This window comes from Bemisia tabaci, chromosome 1 (genome assembly GCF_918797505.1).
Source record: "Bemisia tabaci chromosome 1, PGI_BMITA_v3".
In the NCBI taxonomy this organism is placed as follows: Eukaryota; Metazoa; Arthropoda; class Insecta; order Hemiptera; family Aleyrodidae; genus Bemisia; species Bemisia tabaci.
Genome location: NC_092793.1, coordinates 5,542,210 through 5,559,856, shown reverse-complemented (window position 1 = coordinate 5,559,856; position 17,647 = coordinate 5,542,210). Strand labels below are relative to the sequence as shown.

General features: G+C 40.2%; 1 protein-coding gene across 1 annotated transcript in view; it reads right to left on the bottom strand.

Moving 5' to 3' along the window:
* Positions 1-16,950, bottom strand: part of Oct-TyrR (Octopamine-Tyramine receptor) — an 82,547-nt gene extending 65,597 nt beyond the window's left edge. The window contains exon 1 of the mRNA XM_072306104.1: positions 16,902-16,950. The gene's annotated coding sequence lies outside the window, so the exon portion shown is untranslated. The remainder of the gene's footprint in view (positions 1-16,901) is intronic.
* Positions 16,951-17,647: the final 697 nt, after the last annotated feature.

Sequence of the window (17,647 nt, the reverse complement as noted above, 5' to 3'; positions counted from 1 at the left end):
TTGACTGGATCTAGTGTGCGACGCGAGGACCCGGTACCGGCACTCAACGGCCGAATCAATTTCGCTCCTCTCGTCTTGGTTGCGTCCTCCTCGGAACAAGTCTGCCGCGCGGAGGCCTGTCAAATTTACAGTAAAATCAGCTTCCGATTCTACAAATCCGAAGCTTTTCTCCTACTGCGCGGCAACAATGTCGGAGGCCGAGGGGGAGGGGAAGAGATTCAATGCTGGACCCAGTTAATACGCGCACGGTGGATTTTTCTCAACCCCCTACCCCCCTTCCCCCACTCCGATTTCCCTCACCGCACCCATTCCGTCTTATTCTTCTTTTTAATTTCATTTCGCGCCGTCGAGTGTCCTCCGAGCGCGCGGATGTCGAATTCCGCGTTTCGTCCGGACCCTCCGGCGACCAACACAGCCGTGCTAAGGAAGAACGCCGTATGAACCCTCAGGCGTTGCCAAATCTCCCCTGGTGAATCACTCATTTTCAGGAAAATTTTTGAATATTCGTCGACCGATTTCTCAAGTAATTTTGTTCGTAATTTGATCTAAAACTTCTGACAATTTCAAGGAAAAATATTCATAATTTTCCTCAAAAATGAACATTTTATCGAAGGAAATTTGGGAACTCTCGAATGTTCATACGGCGTTCTTCCTTAGCACGGCAGAACAGTGGGGGAGTCTCGGGTGGTGGCATGTGGCAGCAATGCTCCTTTGAACGAGACAGCGCACGATATTTTCAAGAATTGAGGGTGGTCGAGGATATCTTGGGGCGGAAATGGCAGGGGGCAGAGAACTGACGCGTATCCTGAGTGAGAGATTCTTCCGAGAGCCGAAGGACCAGTGGCGTGGTGTGCATTGCGATGTATTGTTCAATCTGCCATTTGAACCTATGGAAAAGGATCGATAGACGGGGCGTTCGCAACGAGCACCTTAATAATCGATTCTTCACTGTAGCTTTCAAATATGGAAATATCGATAATAATCGATCGATCACGCATCGTCACTAAAGAGACACCTGCTTATGAGGTGCTCTCCGGGAAGAACGGGGACGATTTCCTGCGGGAAAACGTGCTCATACGTGGTTCGATATCAGTATAAACAAATCGAGTAGAACTTAGTTAAAACGCTGCGCTAATTGAGGACTTTGAACCGTGTGTCGTGCCATGATCGTGGATTGAAAAGTATTTTATTCAATACAGAATTTGTCGTGTCCTGCACAGTAAAAGAACGGAACTCTTTTCCAAATTTACAAAATTGACTCAAATTATTCAAATTATTCACGAATGTACTTGTGCAATTTTTTTTCAAAATTCATCTGATTTTTGCATAAGGTCAGAAGAAACATGAGGGACCTTTTCAGTTAGAAAAGCCGAAAATTCTCCCGATAAGATGCAAATTGCGAGAGGAAATTAGGCAACATTGAAATGCAGCTAAGATCTTTCGTGACAGAAACCAAGAAATTAGTAAGTTGCGATGGAAAAATGAAAGTTTTGTCCATTCTTCTCATCTCTGAGAAAATGGTCCCAAACGGATAATTGGACGATTGTATGCTAAATAGAATCATGTGCATAGGGTTTGTCTGCAAGGAAGCTGTCCTTGGCATGAAAAATAAACTTCTCGGCATGAAAAAATAAGACTTTCAACATTTGTTCAAGGTTAAATACTTTATTTTAACCCAAAGTGTCATTTTAGGTCCTTTACAAAAATCACCCATCATTTTACATTCAACGTATGCAGCGCACACAGTAATCAAAGTCAACACATCAAGACTCTACTCTCCGTATTTCCGTAGGTCGCGCTCGGACTATTACAAAACTCCTTCAATTGCGTGTGATACTGTGCAACACACCAAAGTTTAAATAGTTGTATTCTTTGGTTGGAACCTAACTCAAGTATACTGCTCTACCAAAATAAAGCCTAGCAGTCTGGTACCACTGTACTTCAAGTTACTTCGCATAGTTAATGTCCATTACAGCCCGTGACAAGAATGTAAGCTTCAGTTAATTTAAAAAGAAAGAATTATCATTATGAACGTGGCCAAAGAAAGAGGCACACCTGATGAGGGTGAACCTGTTATTGAAGCTTTTACAGTTTTTGAGCCAATTATATTCTGGGGGTATTTTTTGATAAGGAACTCAAATTTTCAGTCAAATTTTCAAAGTTTGACAATCCAAAAACGGCGAATGTGACCTGCAATGCTATCTCGGCTGCTGTTTGATCGATTTTTGTAAAACTCAAATGGCATTCTTGTTAGACTTCTTCGCACACTGATTCAAGGATGGAAACGATACAAAAAAAAAATGAAAAAAATAAAACGTTTTCTCTGACGCATTTTACATTAAGCTGCAGGAAAGACTTGAGGTCAGAGAGCAACTTTTGCCACTTAAAATTTTAGTCATATGGCATAGAAAGTTTCTCTGTCACAACAAACTTTTCCTTGTCGTGTCGGAAAATCGTATTCTAGTTGAACGGTCTCAAAAATGTATGTTCAGTGGTATTGCCGTTAAACATTTACATTCTTACTGGTCCTGCCAAGAAAAATGTCCTTTTCAATTTATTTATTTATTCATTCTTTTTAAGGCATATTCCTCAATGTTCAAAATTGTAATCCATCAAGATAGCTGACAGGCCCAAAAGCTTTGATTGTGAATGCTAACAGTTAACGAACACAACGCCAATCGCCAGAATCCTGTATCTACTAACTATTATTGAATATAATTTAGGGTTTATGGGATTTTTTTATGTTTTATAGCTTTATTCTTCAATTGCATGGGCAATCGATGCGAACTGACACCGCCCGCAGGCAGTACGGAAAGTCCTATGTCACGATGAATTTTTGTCAGACACGGCAAAGACATTTTGACAGGGCGACTATGGCGGCGACACGGGAGCTTTCATTGTCATACCTAAAACTTCGCTCGGAGCAATATACCGATCCCTTGACGCAATGAGTGTTATCCACGGCACCGCAAACAACTCTCAAAGAAATAACTTCCTTTGTGGCTATGAATTTTTTGCAGCGCAAGTAGGGACGAGGCTAAATGTAATGGACCACTAGACAAGGTACGAATTTAAACAATCTGATACATGTTTCTTAAGAAGAATTTCACGTAGAACACGATTCACACAACGGAAATTACTGAAACCAACTCCTAACGAAGATATTAACGTTTTTATTTCACATTGGTTACGAGGAATTTGAACTGCCCGCTCACAAGAAACTCAAAGCTCTACGTGAGTCAAATCGCGCGCTACAACGGTTTCAGCAAGCTTCTCAACCGAGCAATGTTCATTTCCCGCCATGTGTTTTTCAAACGATAAGCAATTTGTCATAGCTGAGCCAAAGCGTCAAGATTGAGGTTGCCAGATTTTTATATCGCAAAGACTGTCATGATAACGTTTAGCGCGCGATGTGAATCACATGGAGCATTGAGTTTTCATGAGCGGATGGTTTGAATTCACGCATCAGGAATCATTAAATATCTTCGTAAGGAGTTGATTTCGGTAATTTTCGTTGTGCGCATCGTATTTTACGTGAAATTTTGGTTAAGAAACATGCATCAGAATGCTGAAATTCGTACCTTGTCTAGTGGTCCATTGAACATGAGGCCATTTGGACTACATTTTGCAATTCGGAACTACAATTTCTGGCTTATCCGTAAAAACTCGTATATGCATAGGTACAATAATGATACATACGTTGTTTTTAAACCGAGCCAGAAATTGTCGTTTCTAATCACGAAATTAAGTCATTTCTTGATCCTCCCACTCGTAGATTGTCTGAAGTAACTCATTCGGCTAGCAGTAGCAAAGCGTTAATGATCGATTATCGATATATTACCATTTGAAACAATGGTAAAGAATCGTTTATTAAGGTATTAGTTTGTGAACACCTTGTTTATCGATCCTTTTCCATGGTTTTAAATGGCATATCAATCGATTTATCGAAAAACACGCCACGCCACTGTCGGCTGGCACCTATATTTGAGTGAACGACGATTGGATGTCACGACAGTCCAACACCTTCAGGAAAACGGGTGCAAATTTAAGATATGTGAGTCCCGACCCATCCAATATTGCATGGCCACTATCCACCACGCCGCGCCGCAACGAGAGAGGGGTCTGGCTGTTGAGCGATACCGCGAAAAAATGAGCAAAATGTTCAGGTCTCAGTCTCGGATTAAATCCAGGGCCCTCGCCGTTTAGATATGCACCACGCATATCTTTGCACATATCCATGCAACCACTTTTCTTGTTGAAGCGGTCGCGTCTGAGAACATTCTTTCCAAATGGCTCGCAAAAACTAACAATTCCAACCCCTGAAACAATGCAAAGTAGGCCATTTGCATCGTGCCACTCGGCTGCGAGGTTTTTGGGTGACGATGCTTGTTGCCAAATAGTATTACAAACCACCCGATTTTAGCGCTAAATCCGGTTTCCGTCGTTACATGTGGCAAACTTGTCGGGAAGCATCATCCTGGGGCCCTTCGTGCAAGGCTGTCGTTTCTAATAACATGTCTGAGAATATCCGCTTCTCTTTTCTTTATCCCTCAAAAGAGCGCGGAGCTTATAAAAATAATAATATCCTTCCTTTTAATAATTCAATTTTATACATTTGGAGGAACCGTTTCAGCCGGGAATTTGCAGCTGACTGCAACAGATGGTCACCGGTGCGGCATGGATATGCACCGCGAGATTGCCGATTTCTTCACGACTAGTTTCATTATACTGCCGTGCTAAGGAAGAACGCCGTATGATCAGTCGAGAGTTGCCAAATTTCAATCGATAAAATGTTCATTTTACAGGAAAGTCATTAATATTTTCGCTTGAAAATGTTAGAACTTTTCGGTTAAATTGCGAGCAAAAATATCTGAAAAATTGGGAAAAAAAATATTCACAAATTTACCAGGAAATTCGTGTTTTATCAAAGGAAATTTGGCAACACCTGAAGGTTCATACGGCGTTCTTCCTTAGCACGGCAGTATATTCTTAGGGGTTGGAGGCTCGCAATTTGTGCGAAAAGTTTCCTTCACATCCCCAGCTGGTATATCAATAGCCAAAATGCCAAACGACGTATCTCCGTTTGCCAAGTAGCAGACTTTTTATCTCACTGGATTATCTCTTAGGAAAAAGGAGTCAACGTAATTGCAAGAGATCTCCTTCATTTTTCTCTCCTGTCATCAGGATATTCTGTATAAATTTCAAGCTGAGAAGTTGATTTGTTTCACTTCAAAAAACTCAAATAGGAGCGGCAATTTAAAACACCGCAATAGAGATACAGTTGTTAAAAAATCCATCCATTTCATCTTTTTCCAGCTATTCTCTTATTGCACGTGTAATATATTTGGGTTGTAATTTTGCTAAGGAAAGATAACAGAACTCAAAAAGTGAGGATGGAGGGGGAATGAAGCCCCACTCTGCCTTCCTCTTGTTCAGTTAGCCGCCGATATTCATTTGCTTTTCTTATATATCGACAATGTAAGTCGGCAATCACATAACTCGATTTGCGACGTCGCAGACTTCCTATCAGACTTTATTTTTTAAATGGAAAACTACTCAACGGCAGTGATTTTTCTTCTCTATGTGAAGAAAATTCTGCAAAAACTTCAAGGAATGATGTCAATTTGTTCTCCTTTAAAAAAATAACATGGAGGCGGAGATTATCAGACATCGCAGACGAGTTGTGTGATTCTTATACCGTCGATATGCATATTTTAAATCAGCGGGGCACGGATTTATAAGTATTCAAAAAATAAATAACTGAGCCCGTTCATCTCTAGGATTTACAATAAGCAAATACAGAGAATGACGAAAATCAATCCACCTAAAAGATTGAAGCATTAGTAACTTTTTTACAAGATCTCAAAAATTCAGCGCGAGCCCGCCAGTCACTTACCAGTGAGCAACTCAGGCACTCGATACATTGTATCAAGTAGGGGGCCGAAACGATCGCAAAGGCGGTATACTACGTACATGCGCCAAAACTGGAATATGTAGACATCCGCCACTCTCTGCAATGTGTTATTCATATTCACTGGAAAAAAAAACACATTGGATCTAGAGTCCAGACTTAAAAACATCGACAAGAAAAAATACTCTTGATTCAATGAGATTTAAGTTTAAATCAAGAACCAAGCCTCTTAATTTGAGCGGATTTCCTTTTGATTTAAGCTTAAATCTGATTGAATCGAGAGTCCTTTTTCTTGTCAATGTGTTCAAGAGTTTGGACTCTAGATCCAATGTGTTTTTTTTTCCAGTGTTCAATGAATCAGTTGCGCTAGTCATAGAACCGTGTTTAAATGCTTGACTCTTGTAAATCAGCTAGAAATGATCAGATCTGTCCAGACAGCAACTTTCTACGTTCTATATCAACAGAGGTATCGCGCTTTGAAAAATTCGGTTTATGACGTCATGCGGGTCATGCGGGTTATGCGGTGGTGACACCCTTGTTTTCTTCCATCTTGATTTCATCCGTGTCTCAGGTCGAACAACCAGGGCATACGTGTTTATTACTGATTGATGAATCCGAGGTCGAAGAAACCAAGGGTGTCACAACCGCGGTGAATGAAGTCAAAAACCGAGTTCTTCAAAGCGAGATATCTCGGTTAATATTGAACGTAGGAAGTTGCTGTTTGGCCTGATCTTGTTATTTTTAGCTATTCTACACGAGTAAAGCATCAAAACTTGATTCTGTGACCAGCGCAACTGATCCAGTATCCCAAACTGATCGAGTATTTGCACAAAACCAATGGTGCGGCGCGAATGATATATCGACGGTGAAACTACCGAACCGCGTATCTCGGTTTGCGACGTCGCAGACTTCCTGTCATACTTTATTTTTTAAATGAAAAACTACTTAACGTCCAGTCTTGAAAATTTCTGTGATTTTTCCTCTTTGTGCGGAGAAAATTCCGTGAAAATTTCAAGGAATAATATTGATTTGGTCTACTTCAAAAAAATAAAATGTGAGCGTAGATTTTTAAACACCGCAAACGAGATACGTGGTTTGGTAGTTTCACCGCCGATATCATCGATACTTCCCCATTTGAAGTTATGGTAAAGAATCGATTATTAAGGTGTTCATCACAAACACCCAGTTTATCGATCCTTTTTCATAGGTTTAAATGGCAGATTAATCGATCTATCGCAAAGCATGCCACGCTACTGCACAAAACAGACCGCGAACCCGCAGAGCAGGACTAGGCGCTCCGTCGATTCGCAACAGGCGATAAAAAATGATGGTATCTTAAGAGTCAATAAAGATCAATTGTCTCGACTCCGCACTTTAACTTCTTTGGCAACTTTAGAGTGGTTTTGCGAAGTTTTATGAACGCTTGCCGTTTATCTTGATCAATTCAACTCGACTCACCTCCCGACGAAAAGTTCGCACCGAGTGAGAGATCTGCGGTACACCAGCGGCAACTGAGTGGCATGCAATGGCGAGGCGTGAATGATCGATTATCGATATCTGCCCATTTGAAGCTATGGTAAAGAATCGATCATTAAGGTGTTCGTAGCAAACACCCTGTTTATCGATCCTTTCCCATAGGTTCAAATGGCAGATCAATCGATAGGTCACATATCACGCCACGCCATTGGTGGCATGACGTAGAAATATATATCTATTCCTCCGAATCGGTGGGTTTCTTTTTGCATGAATTACGGAGAGCGGTTGGAAATGGGCGTTGTTACCCAAAGGTGAAGCTCCATCCCTTTTTGTCGCAGTGAAAATTGAAATTTAAGCTGAATCCAATTTTGAGATGTATTATTTATGAGAAACATGCAATGGGCCATTTGTCAACATCTGACCTAGGGAAAAGCGTCACGTGCTTCCTCCTGAAATATTATGTGGAAAACTAGTCAGGCAATTAACGGAAGTTGAAAAATCAACTCCTAAACGAGATATTATTAGATATTTGTAACTCAAGTCAAAAGGAAGTTAGGTTACATGTACAAATTGTTTCATTTGTATTTTTACAGTTTAACACACTTTACTTGTAAACACTCATATCTTGTAAAGGAACTGACTTTCACACTACCTGTTGTGTGATTTATTTTTCTCGTGGAATTTTAAGGAGGTAACATTTTGCGTGATCTTTCAACTCAGGCATTGCCTAGAGGCCTTTGCATGTCCACAAGTTTTACTGTAACGTTGATTCAGTTTTGTAAAATTGTTAAAATGGACCACTAGACAAGGACGGAATTAAGTATTCTGATACATGTTTCCTGACCAAAATTTGACGTAGAGCACGATTAAACAACGAAAATTACTGAAATTAACTCCTAACTGAGATATTCAACGTTTCTTGACGCGTGAATTCAGACCTCTTGCTCATGAAAACACGATGGTCTTCGTGAGTCAAATCGCAAACTAGGTAAACTTTACCATGACAGTTTCTGTAGTATGAAAATCTTGCAACCTCAATCTTGAAACTTTGGCTCAGCTATAGTAAGTTGTTTATTGTTTGAACAATATAGGGTGGGAAATGAGCAAGGCTCGATTGAGAAGCTTGTCGAATCCGTTGTAGTGCGCGGTTGGACTAGCTTATAGTATTGAGTTTTTTGTGAGCGGGCAATTCAAATTTCCCGTAACCAGCGTGGAATAATAACGTTAAAAACTTAGTTAGGAGTTAAAATCAGTAATTTTCGATGCAAGAATCGTGTTTTACGTGAAATTCTAACCAAAAAACATGTATCAGAATCCTTAAAGTTGTACCTTGTCTCTTGGTCCATTCAATTAGTGAAGAGCCTTCAAAGAAAAAAAAATCGTCCGAAATCAATCAGAGAGACAAAATGTCATTGAGCTAATTCAATGAATGTACCCCCCTCCCCTGTCTTCCCTTAATCGTCAATCAGACTTCTAACGCTCTTTGACCAATCCAAGATGCTACTAATGAGGAGGCGACTTCAGTAAGTGCTTTGCTTCAGTTCCAAAAACACATGTTTTCAAAAAAAGGTTTTTTTAAATTTCATCTGACGCTTTAAGGGCTAAAATCATTCATATAAAGGTAAAGTTCCACAACTACTGTTGACACCAGAAGGAACTGAACCCCTTGTGACTCATATTCCGTCACTCCTCTGGCGTAAGGGCGTAAGGGTGTATGCCAATTCCTACGTGAGCCCTGTTTCACGCGCAAATCAATACATTCTGGGGCTCATGCGGAAATCGTTATACGCCCTTACGTCAGAGAAGCGACGACTTTGAGATATTGGAGAGTGAATTCCTTGGAAATTCATATATCTCGACACAACTTGAGAAAATTTGATCTCTTGAAAAATGTTCCTCAGTGCATGACTATTTCCTCTCTCGTGGACCGTCACATATGTATGAGTGTTAAACTCGTTGAGATTACATGGAACAGGATTGCCTGAGGCGTTCTAAACCGAGAACCCTCGAAAATCCCTGCTTGAGTTGGTAGCATTGAAAAGCTGGGCCGGGAAACCAGGCTGAACTTTCCCCCAAGTCAAAACTAATCAGTCCCTCCCCTACTCGAGTTGAAGCGCTGAACGAGATGTTAAGTGAAATTGGCTGTATTCGTTTATACCTTATTTACGCTCAAGGAGCCCTTCGTGGAACATCGGAATGTCTGAACCCACGATAATAAATTCATGCTTAAATTCACGGATAAACTGTGCCCTTGAGATTTCACCACACATCGCTTACTGCCCGGAGAAAATAAATCGAATCAGCTGCCGAAACCTCGTGAATTCGAGTACCGGGACATTCGATTTTAGCTGCCGAGCTTTGTTCTCCTTTCAATTTACTCGGGGTATTCAGCTACCGGTAAAAATGTCCGTTCAGTTGAGCCCATTGTAAAATTGGAAGCAATCGTTGGTCAGTCACTTCGTCGTCTCCCGGAAAATAGAACGTAACTTTATTTCGAGGTTGCAAAATTGACACAAACAATACAATATTTTAAAAAAAATATATTTGTGATTTTTGTCCAAAATGTTTCTCCTGTTTACACCACATAGAGGAAAAATCAGTGAAATATTAATTAAGCAATCCCTAGAAATCTCCTGACAAAACTGGAATTTTCTAGAGAAAATTTGGCAACACTTAGATGAAGTTAAGTACTTTCGCGAGGAAAACGCCGACTTATGTACATTCCCCGAAGTACATTCCAAATCATTCACGGGCACCGAAAATTTCACTTGGTTATTCCGTTCTAAAATATAAGCTCAGCATTTTCATTAATGTTTAACCCTAGTCTGCCAAACAAGTTTTTCCACTAGTTTGCCAATACCGGGTCAGTTTAGACCCGTATTTAAACTATAAGGGATCTTCTTTTTATGCTTTTATGCTTAACGTTATTAAATACGGATGCTAGGACTTCGTGACTTTTTGCACTACTGCTCTGCCGTAAGATTCGTGTTCTTAAAGGATGCTTGTCATTCTCAATATGTTGGAGCGCCTTCAATTTCGTATGATACTGAGCAACACCTCTGTTGCAAAATAGTTGCTTGAAGCGCTGTGGCATGCCGCGGCGCGCGGCGCATTGGCGCCTTCAAACCCAACGGGGATACTTCACGCATTGCGCAATGCGTGAAGTATCCCTGTTAGGTTTGTAGGCGCCGGTGCGCATGTCGCGCAGGCATAGCAGTACGCCGGCCACCTTACCTAACTCGAGGTCAGAACTGGCCTGGTATCGTCGTTCTCGTGGCAGTCGTGAAAAAAAAAAAGCTCTGGCTAGTCAAAAAATTTTTGTAAATGGTTTTTCTTTTAAATTCATGTAATTCAATGTCTTTGTAGAGCTATTAGTGAAGGTAAAGTTTCCAGGGGCAGCGGGTGAAAAATGGGCATTCTTTTACGAAGCGCCGGGTCAAAAATGACCCATGTTTGGCGCATTAGGGTTAAACCATGAGGATACTAATAATCTGATACAAGTTACGCCTCTTTTTAAGCAACAAACAAAATTGCACAAAGCAGTTTATGAATTTAGGATCTTGGAGGACAAGGCACATAGGACAGGCGCAGTTTTTTAAAAAAATTGAGATATTAATAATTTCAAGTAAAACTAGTCTCAATGCATATTTTATGAAAAATTTGCTCCCAAATTCCAATTTTTAAGCATCAAAAGTCCGTTTGAAATTTCTTTCCGCCGTAAGGATCCATGTAATTTCGAAAATTCTAAGACGTATTTCTTAAAATAGCAAAAACTGCACTTATGCGCCTTCTCCTCCAAGCTCCTTAAATGGCGTTATTGGCAAGGGCAAGGGAGCAGTTGGTTCCCACCGACTTACAATCAGAATATACCTGGATTCCAAAAAATTTATGTTGATTTTGGTCAAACTCAGGGAAATTTTCGCGAAATCTTTGTTGAAAGGGCTGGTCCCGCAAAAAATTGAGTTTAAAATACATGGGCTTGGATGTACCATGCAGTACATTTTTGCCGATATACTTTCAGCTGCTGAGCCAAAGAAGACTTCATATTATCCCTCCTAGGTACCAATTTCCCAGAAAATTGATCCCTTCTCGGAATATCCCGTTTTTTCGAGAAAATTTGGAATTTTCGAAAACCCGTTCGGTTGATCCGATGTTCCGTAAGTCTGCACTTAAGAAACTTAGTGGACCGTGCTGCCTCAAGCACGCTGCGCTATGTTTCATAAGTGCGAGGATACGGAATATAGGGTCAGCCGAATACGGAAATCGCAGAATCGCACTTTTGTGGTTTGGCATTACGGAACGTGGTAACGCTGAGGTGCTGTCCTGCGTTATCTCTTCGGATCCTCATGTGAAACCCCATATAGAGCTACCTGGTATCCCAAAAACCTTTGCCTTTAAGAATACTGCATGCATCCAACCATAAATGTCTTAAGTGCAAATGTTCGGAACATGGGGTCAACCGAAAACGGAGAGGCAAAACCTCGTATCGGCGGTTTCACATCAAAGAACGCAGGATTGCATCATGGTCCAGTTACACGATCAAACTGAGCCATAAAATTGAAGCTCTGATTGGTGGAAAAAGACCTGAGGTGACGATGCGACCAGTGAGAGGCCCAATTTGATGGCTCAATTTGATCGTGTAACTGGACCTTTATAGCGGTTTTGTGTTTCTCTTGATAGGCGTTCACACGGAACACCGAGAGAGTGACGTATACGACGGCACTCTAGCGGTTTCGCGTTAGCGTTACCACGTTTCATGACACAAAGTCACTGGAGTGTTTTCAAGAGCATAGTTTCAGGGCAGTTTAATGATATAAATCCTGAAAACAATCAATGAAAACAATGGAATAGCTGCAGTAAATGAGCTATGCTGAGGTTTTATTTTAAGTCTTCAAACTTGAAAAATTTTGCGGATTTTTGGCTTGAAAATTAATTTTATTTTTACTTATAATAATAAAATAGTTAATTTTTTTATCTGTATTTTCATTTAAATTCAAAATCAATTGATTATCCTTTCTTAGCACAGTCATATAATTGCAGCAATTTAATTTTCATCACACAATCAGATTAATCAAGGAGTTTTCTCGAATTATGTTCTTGATACATTCTACACAATTTTCACACACCTATCGTTTCCTAAATGTGTTTAATCCTGCACATCGTCACCTTCCAGGCAAAGTATCACAAGCGCCATGCGACGTTTAAAAATTTCCGCCGCCATTTTATTTTTTTACAGAGAAATTGTTGAACGAAGCTGTCCGAAAATTTCACTGAATTTTCTTTGTGCTGCCGATAAAATTTAGTGGAATTTCCAAACAGATTCAACCAACAATTTCTCAGTAAAGATGGCGGCGGAAATTTTTAAACGTCGCATGGCGCTTGTGATACTTTTGCCTGGAAGGTGACGACATAATGTCTCGTAAAAATTTCCAATAATCACGTCCATTTATTGTTTTTTTTTTTTTTTTTTTTTTTTTTTTTTTTTTTTTATAAAAAAAAGAGAATGGTGATCGATTCAAAAAGCCACAGTCAAGATGCATGTTTTCCGACTTTCACCCTAAAAATATACTCTCGCCGAGTTGGAGGGCAACGTGGCAACAACCTCGAGGTTATGAATAAGAAGGACGGCGCCGGGGGTAGACCCTCCTTATTTGCATTTCGCTCATATACGAAACTTTCGGGGAGTTGAAAATTTAATGCACCGAATAATGCAGTCGAAAGGAGACGTCAAGACCTCCAGCCGGGCCAAAAACGCCAACTGCTCCGGGTGAATATTTAGCGAGCGGAAAGCGAAAAAATGTATGCGGTGGCCCAAGCTTCAAGTTTATTCGAGAGCTGCTCGCCGGTAATTAAGCACTCAGAGTCATTAAACCGCTCCTCAAGCGTCCAAAACAGACGACGACGCATTAAAAGAAAAATAAATAAATAAATAAACCACTTTGAAACAAAAGGCAAATTCCAAAATGAAGATGGACCGAGAGAAAAAAACTCTACAGATGAAGAAAATTCAGACTCAATCTACACGCAAATGCGGATGCATATCCGAAGATAAAAGGACCACATTTTGTAATAAGGAACCACTCTTTCTGGCTTATATCAGGAACAACATATGAGGACTTATCTGTAACAATAGCGGATGTGAAAAATTACCTTTTCGAAACACATTCAAAAAACTGTTTTGGCATCGAGAAAATTTTGAGAAAATACTTGAGATGTGATCTTCGAGAGCCAAACATATTAAATTTTTGTGTGAACAAAACAGTTTTTTAAGCGTGTTTCTAAAAAGTAATTTTTCACATCTACCATTGTTACATATAAGGCCTCATATATGCCATCTGTTTCCTCATGTAGGGAGGTGCTTTCATGGAAGAGCCAGATATAGTTCCTTATGTAAAAGGTAATCCAATTATGCATTCCTACCTCCGGCATTTGGACGGATTGGCAAAATCCGCGGGGATTTAAGCAGTGCCGGGTGTGAATGATCGATTATCGATGTATCCCCATTTGAAACTGTGGTAAAGAATCGATTATTAAGGTGTTCGTTGCGAACATCCTGTCTACCGATCCTTTTTCATAGGTTTTAATGGTAGATCAATCGATGAATCGCAAACCACGCCACGCCATTGGACGTAAATCCTCCCTGTAATTTTAATCATTTAACTTGTCAAAAGTTTACAAAATTCAGGTCTTGGGTTACCTACTGAGAATCATAACTTTTTTACATCCGAAACTTCATGTCAAAGAGCAAATTTATGCGAGGCGCCCTCAGCTCCGGTTACTTGCAATTAGTCTTATTCATGCAGAGTTATGAAGGAATTTAATTTTAAATAGTCGAGTAAGACCAATGTAATTTAACAAATTAAGGTGGTCGTATCCAGGTACCCAACGTTGCCACATTATCAGTGTTTAAAAAGGCAAAGCTTCATAATGTCAGGGCATTTTGAGATTTCTTGCGTTTACAAACGTCTCTACGTTTTATGAGTGCACACGTATCTTATTAGTGAACCATAATATTTATTGAAATTTGGCACGAGGAAAATAATCTTGAATTGGCTAAATTAGCGAAAGCTTCGGGCTGATTTAGAGAGGCTGTCACATTTCTTTTTAAATCTATACTGAAACTAAAAATTGCACCTCTGGCATCGCTGTAGAAAGTTTCTCAGATATCTTAATTGGACTGGACTCGAAAGAGTAGGGATGGGGGCCTTAAAAATGGAGCATAATTACTTCAAGTCGCATTTTGTCTGCCACATTTTGGCCTTGACGTTTCAAATAAATTAATTTCATTCATTGAAATCTAGCATTCATATTATAGCCTCATTATACCTACTATCTACCCTCTATAAAAACCTTCCGTGTTCTTATCGCCTTTTCCTCTCCTTCTTTAATGTCGATGACTCACTTTAAGGATGGATAATCTTATCTTAGTTTGCTTCTTTAAAATCAGGATCTGCGGCCTGACCCCCCGAGGGCGCCTCGGGCAGAATTTAAAATTCCCGCCATTTTTCATGGGCGGAAATTTCACATTTTGCTTGAAAAAGCAAAATTTGAAAGGTGCCAATTGCCTGGTGGTCTCTGGGAGGATAGGGGGCAATGACGATTGGGCGTCGCAGAGCGCGAGGCTGCGCTATAAAAGTGGCTGAATGTATGTATGTATTAAACACAATAGTGTCTGCTCTAAATGAAATCATATTAGCATCTTGTGATAACGTCATCGAGACACCGATCTTTGGAACTTTGCTGAAAATATTCACTTCTATACAGGCAATGATATCGCGAACACGATTGGGATACACGACTTCACATAACAATTGGAGTGGACGTATTTCTGTCAAACGAAACTATGTGCATTATGACCTGTGCTCTATTATGCATATATTCTATGGGTCTCAGGGCTCATGTCTTAATGCACAAAGTTATGTTTAGTAGAAATACGTCCAATAATTGCGACCGGAAAGTAATAATAAACGAACACGAGTGAAAAAATATACGGCGGTCAGTTTTTCATGTGACGCCACAAAATCTACCGGTACGATTTTTCCCGTTTGACTCTCAGCTGGATTTTAGGTGGCGTTGACAGTCGTCTTCTCAGCTAAAATTGAATGAAATTAGAAACAGTAAAATGTTTCAATCTTCAATTTTTATTTGACGTTTTGTGCACTGTATACGCAAAGGATAGGATAAAATAAAGGGACCGTTCATCTTCAACTCAAAATATTTGGCCTCGGTGTTGTTGGAAAGGATTTCCCTAGCCTGGTGTAGGATGAAGAGGGAAGCCTCCCAAATCGGATAAAATCCGATTACTGTCGTCTGCCTCTTTACCCTTTCAGACCCTCGCGAAACGCTGGAACGCAGCTTTCAATCGCAAACGGTAAAACTGCAAAAACGCGATCTCGTTGGCGATGTTTTAAAATTTCTCCTCTCTTTTATAAGTAAGAAAAGAAAACAAACTAACAATAATTGCTCTAAAATTTCACAGCATATTACTATTCTCGACACGGAGAAGAAAAATCAGGGAGGTTTTCAAAAGCGGAAGTTGACAATTCCTCAATAATCAAGCTAAACATCGGGGGAAAATGAAAACAAGAAGAAAATTCCGAAATGAATATGTTGGAAAAGCTTGACCGATAACTGAAATTTTAGACACACACACACACATACACTATTTTCATGTCATTGCTATTTGCATGGTGCTTTTTGCTAAATTTGGGAGGAGATATTGATTTATGAACGTTGCATGTAAATTAATTATAAAGATTTGCGTCCCATTATCTTGATTTTAAGCTGATATGCGGCATTTGCGCACGACCGCGATTCGCGGCGAACTGCCGTGCGTCAGCTTAAGATCAAGATAATTGAACAGAATTTTAGTGCGTTTTCATCATAATTTCGCACTGAGACTAAAAATTCACGCTAAAAGATGAATTTTTCAACGGCAAAGAAATTTCGGTATGGGTAGTAAAGGTCATTGAGGAGGAATAAAGGGTGTCTAATGTTTCTACCCCCACAATGGACGGATTAAATTGCCGGCCTCTCGTCGGTGAAAAAAAGAGGTGCTGGGTAGAAAAAAGGTCGGGTCATCGCGTAATAAAAGCTGCCAATTTACGGATTTTACTGCCGAATACAAAATCCCAGGTTTCGTGAAGTGGACTTTAGTAGACCCGACAGCAGCGCAGGACGCTCATTGGCTAAAAAGTTTTGGCGGGAAAGAAGCTTCTAAAGTTGAGTCGTTCCAGCGTAGAAAAGCTTATTTGAGGTTTCTGTCAAGTGAAATAATACGGTTTTGACGAGAAAATGTTCTCAAGGGTTTCCAATTAGCAGTTCATTCGGTTTTTTTGGTAGAAGACCACCAGGGCTTGACAGTATAACGGTTCAAAGACAAAAAAACGGGTCCGAGGAAAAAAATCTTTGAAGCGCCCGTTGAATAGCATGGGTTGATCGGTATGCTGTAGTTTGGTACATCCGAGTGATTTCAAAATGCGAGCCCTACTGGCACGCTTAAAAATTGTCCTACCTTGTGAAAATTCGATCAGTGTTGGTCGAATGACTGCAATGCTCTCCCTGTAACAGAAAAAAATGTTGGGATATCTATTAGACTTTATCACATCCGCACTTACAAAAGACAAAAATAGTCGTTATCCATCAATTTTGCAACTGACACGAAACAACTCTCGCCAATATATCAAATTTTAGACGTGCGTCTTTTATGACGCTTGAGATACCTCTAATTTTTTTCTTTTTTTTTTCCTGAAGCAATTCGATTTGGTCACGTCATCTGGCATATTTTGAGCAAACTTGATCTCAGCCTTTCTTAAATTTTGAAGATAAGAGACAACTTAAAGCGCGTTGATGAACGCACAGAAATTCAACTATTCGTGTTTGATAGGTGCCTATGTTGCATACGGGAAATGAATGGCGCAATGACGTCAGGCTTGAACTTGCAATGCTCCGTTCTTCGCTGCTGGCGAAAGGTCTCTCAGATTCGTGGAGAAAGTATTAAAAACGAGGCCCGGTTACGTATTCCCTGTCTCGGTTGTGATGTTTACGTAGCCCTTGAAGGTTCACTACAAATAAGACAAACTGAACCAACACAACATGGACACAGAGCAAAGGAAAGGATGCGCGTTGATGAGGGCGCAGAGATACAACTATTCGTGCTTGATGGATGTCAATATTGCATCTGCCTAATTGAAGGCGCTATGACTTGAGGCGCGAAAACTCAAATTTATGCACATAGTCTGACGTGTTTTATAGACTATG